The sequence below is a fragment of the Penaeus monodon genome, chromosome 10 (assembly GCF_015228065.2).
Source record: "Penaeus monodon isolate SGIC_2016 chromosome 10, NSTDA_Pmon_1, whole genome shotgun sequence".
In the NCBI taxonomy this organism is placed as follows: domain Eukaryota; kingdom Metazoa; phylum Arthropoda; class Malacostraca; order Decapoda; family Penaeidae; genus Penaeus; species Penaeus monodon.
In genome coordinates, this window is record NC_051395.1 from 49,592,983 (window position 1) to 49,597,982 (window position 5,000).

The following is a 5,000-nucleotide window of genomic DNA, read 5'->3' on the forward strand; positions in this document are numbered from 1 at the left end:
CTTTCTTTATCTGACAGAGTGTGTGTGTGTGGGGGGGACATACATCGCCAATCTCATCTTGTCCTCAGAAAGCACAGCTGTATTTCAGCTTTCATATACAGAAGCAAGTAAAAGGAGGAAGAAAAAGAAAAAAAGAAAGAGGAGGAAGAAAAAAAATATATAGAGCTACTGATTTAAAATACGACCGGATGATAAAATACAAAGAAAAGCCTTTTTTCTCTCTCGAAATTGCGCGGTCATGAAACAACTTCAAAAGTTAATCCTTAGTTAGAGTTTCTAATAATTTCCTTAAAGTGAGTCAATTTACCTAATTGCGTTATCATTCATGGGCCTCATACAGCCCGGCATAATCAGTATTCATTAGTCTAATTAGCGGCAATCTGCCTTTATAATTTGAATAAGCTGGAATAACCAAAGCGAGAACGAGTCCACACCCCGATTTCGGAAAATGGGTCCGGGGAAACGAGGGAAAGAAAATCAGTTTCTCTTTTCTCTCCTCTCTTCTCTCTCTCCACAAATGCGTAGATAAGTACATATACATAACTCTCTCTCTCTCTCTCTCTCTCTCTCTCATTCTCTCTCTCTTTTCCTTTCTCTTTCCCTCTCTCTCTCTGTCTGTCTGTCTGTCTCTCTCTCACATTCTCTCTCTCTCTCTCTCTCTCTCTCTCTCTCTCTCTCTCTCTCTCTCTCTCTCTCTCTCTCTCTCTCTCTCTCTCTCTCTCTCTCTCTCCCTCTATATTTCTTTCTCACTTCATATATCTTTCTCCCTCTGTATCTCTCTCTCCGCAAACGCATATAGATAAATACACATGCATAACTCTCTCTTTCTCTCTCTCACTCTCCGAAAACGCACACACAGATAAATACAAATACATGAACACAGAACGCCAACACACACACAAACACAAACACGGACAAGCGCGCGGTGAAGCAAAGACTTTTAAAAGTGGAAAGGTCTGGCAGCTATTATAAAGATAAGAAGTTTTATTCACGTGAGGTCACAATCATAGGATCGTATCTCCTCTGACGCGGTGTTGTGAGGTCGACCACTATATATACTGAGTGAGGGTGGTGTTGTGTTGAAACTGAAAAAAAGTGAAAGAATGAGAGAGAGGAGAAAAAAACAGAAAAAGAAAGATTATTGTGGCTTACGTTGCTGTTAAAATCGCATTGAATGTTCAGGAATGCTGACAATAGGATGGTGGATATGAAAATATGTAGGAGACGACCCGTAATCTTTAGCCAAAAAAAGAACAATTCATAATTTCGAAACTACTGGCGATCTTTAGAACAGAGACCAACTGACTTGTACCTCAAACCAAAAGCGCAGAGTTAAAACACATCTTAGACATGTTTAAGAAAGAGTCCAGAAAGGGCACACGGAGCCTCGCCCTCTCGTGCACTTTGTAAACAAATGACGCAATCCACGACTGCTGTTTTCGCGATACAGAGAAGAAAGGAATCTGGTCCTTATAGCGACGCTGTGCAGGAAAGAGAAATTTAAAACAAGGAAAGATTAAGAGCAACAGATAAGGAAAAAGACTGAGGAATATAATAAATAAAGAGAAAAAAAAAATACGTAAGAAAATGTAAAAGAAAACGATAATAAACGAAAACAACAAATAAAAAAGCCTGAAAACACGAGAATAATTATAATAATAAACCTTGCTGGAAAAAAAAGAAACAGAAACAAATTTAATACGAACGAAAGAAAAGGAACAATAAAAATACTGAAAGACTATAAAAAGTTATTGGAACCTACATCATAAAGAACTTGGTAGTAAAAGCAACAAACACTCTGTATACATAAATTCACACTTAATTACGAATTACAACAGATCTACGTTATCACTTACAGTACAGAAATCAATCCAATGTGAATCAGTAGTAGCAGTTGTTATGGAACACACAACAACAACAACAACAACAACAACAACAACAACAACAACAACAACAACTACTACTACTGCACCTACACCCAAGGCTCATTTTAGAGGAAACGATAACGATAAAAAAATTTTTTTCGAAAAAACAAACAAGCTAACTTCCCACTGAAATTCCTATGCCGCCGCCGTGCCAATCGCATAGGATGTTGATCATAAAGCAAACGCAACAACAACAATAATACAGAATAATAAAATAAGAAGAAGAAGCAAAAGAAGAAGAAGAAGAAGAAGAAGAAGAAGAAGAAGAAGCAGAAGAAGAAGAAGAAAAAGAGAAGAAGAAAAAGAAAAAGAAAAAGAAAAAGAAGAAAAGAGAAGAAAAAGAAAAAGAAGGAAAAGAAGTAAAAAAAAAATATATTAAGAAAGAGGAGGAGGAGGAGGAGACAAAGAGAGAGGAAAAAGAAAAAGAAGAGATAGCCTCCGATGTGTCTCCAGAGAAAAAAATCGTCAGCGGGAAAATGTATCCAATAAGTAAGCGTTGAGCGCCCGATGCAAAAGCCGGTGGGGGGGAGGGGGGGGTGACATTACTGGGGCGGCGCAAAAGACCTTTTCCGCTGCGTTGGCGGCAACAGGTGATTTCAGCTCAAGGGATTACATACATACATATATACACACATACATAGATACACATACACGGACACATATACACAAACACAACACACACACACACACACACACACACACACACACACACACACACACACACACACACACACACACACACACACATACAAACATACAAAACAACACACACACACACACACACACACACACACACACACACACACACACACACACACACACACATCGTTTGAACATTCCCGTATTCAATTTGTATATTTGAATATAAATCCTATTTCATTGCGTATTCTGTTTCAGTAGCATGTACGACCCAATACACACTTTGAGACTAAAATCAATACAAGCGCCATTTCTACTTACAATCCCCACAAAATCTACAGAACATCGATCCCATATTCTGAAACAATGGAAGAAGACAAAGAAAACAAAAGAAAAGAAAAGAAAAGAAAGACAGAAGAAGAAGAAGAAAAAAAAAACTGACGAAACACGAGATTCTTCGCTGTTTCGATTAAACCCGTTTCTTCTGAAGCGAATTTCCCTCACGAGTTCAAAATGGGTGGCAGACAAACCCGGCCTGTTCCCGCGGGCGAAAGAACAGCCTCTTGCAACGCTATGCAACTTGCTCTCTCCATTAGGACACACGAGTGAAGTTACGTGTGGGGAAAAATTAATGAAATATTAAACACACTGCAGAAATCCGTGTTAGCATATATAGCTTGCACATCTCGGCTCCAGTCAACGAAAGTGGCTTCTTATTATATATCTTAGTATTAAAGATGACTAATAATTCTGAAATGCGAACGAATTATCTATTCTAATTACCCGGGTAAAAAGGAGAGCTTCAACGTGTGGAATAAAATCAAGCGAATGTTTTACCACACTACATCAATCGTTATTACATAATCATAATACAAATATGTTACTGAAAGAAAAACTTCGACAATGAAAAAGGAGGAACATTATGTATCATAAACGCTTCGAGTTCAACTAGATTCCTCCTTTTACGCTGTTACGGCGTGAAAAGGAGCAAAAACAGTTTCGAAACGCCGCGATTCACTGCTTCGCTTTCCCTTCTTTCATTTTGCTCCTCTGGTTATAAATATGGTTCTCGTTCTCTCTCTCTTTCCTTTCTCTCTCTCTCTCTCTCTCTCTCTCTCTCTCTCTCTCTCTCTCTCTCTCTCTCTCTCTCTCTCTCTCTCTCTCTCTCTCTCTCTCTATCGCTCTCACTCCCTCTCCCTCTCCCTCTCTCTTTCTTTCCTTCCCCCTCTCTTCCCTTCTTTCTCCCTGTCTCTTTCCTCCCCCCCTTTTCTTCCTCTCCTTCCTCTCTCTGTCTTTCCTTCCCCCCAGTCTTCCTCTCCCTCCCTCCTGCTCTCTCTCACCCCGTCACTTCCGAAGGCAAAGCTGTCGGAGAACCTACTGCACTGTCCCTTCCCCCTGACACCTCACCACCAGGGCTGCCTGTGAACCAACCCAGCGTCCTGCAGCGGAAGGTCAAGTCTGCGTCATGTTCCGAGAGAGACTGCAAACGGAATAGTTAGGACGCAGCATCAAAATTCAGCTGAATAATGCATCTTTTCGTTAGTAAGGATGCCTCTTGCTTCAAAGATCCCTGCGTCGCACTGATCTCTCTCTCTCTCTCGGAAAAAAAGGTACTCTTGTTGCATGGATGCATGGAGAGAAGGGAGGGAGAGGAGGGAGGGAGGGAGGCAGGCAGGGAGAGAGAGATAAATAGACAGATAGATAGATAGAGGAGAGAGAGAGAGAGAGAGAGAGAGAGAGAGAGAGAGAGAGAGAGAGAGAGAGAGAGAGAGAGAGAGAGGAGAGGAGGAGAGAGAGAGAGAGGAGAGAGAGAGAGAGAGAGAGAGAGAGAGAGAGAAAGATAGAAAAAAATGAAAGACGGAGAAAACGAAAGAGAGAAAGAGAATGAACTGTCACGAGCGAGAGAACGAAAGAAAAAAAGAGAGAGAGAAAAAAAAAGACATAAGCATACCCGTCATCGAGATATCCAACGCCCCTCCCTCTAATCTCCCTCCCTGCCCCAAACGCCAACTCCCCTCCAATAGCACCCACGAGAGACGAAGAGGTCATGCGGCCCGCAGAAGCCAGCTAAAAAGAAGGATACGTGAAACCAAAGAGAAAAATGAGATGAGCGGAAGGAAAACGAAGAGAAAGGAAGAAGAGAGCGAGAGAAGGAAAAGAAGGGAGAGAAAAAAATAACAAATAAGCATACGCAGAAGATCAAACGCCCTTCAGCTAGATCTCCCCCTGCCCGAAAAACGCCAAGCCCTCCCAGAGGATCCCAGGACCCCAGAGCAGGGACGAGCGGTCATGGTGAACGAGGCCCGATGCAGGGAACGCCTCCTAAAAAGACAGCTGATTACAGTGAAACCCTCAAGCACGGATGAAAGGAGATGAGGCGAAAGGAGAGGAGACCAAATGAGAGGAAGAGGGACGGCGGAGAGAACGGGAAAGGAA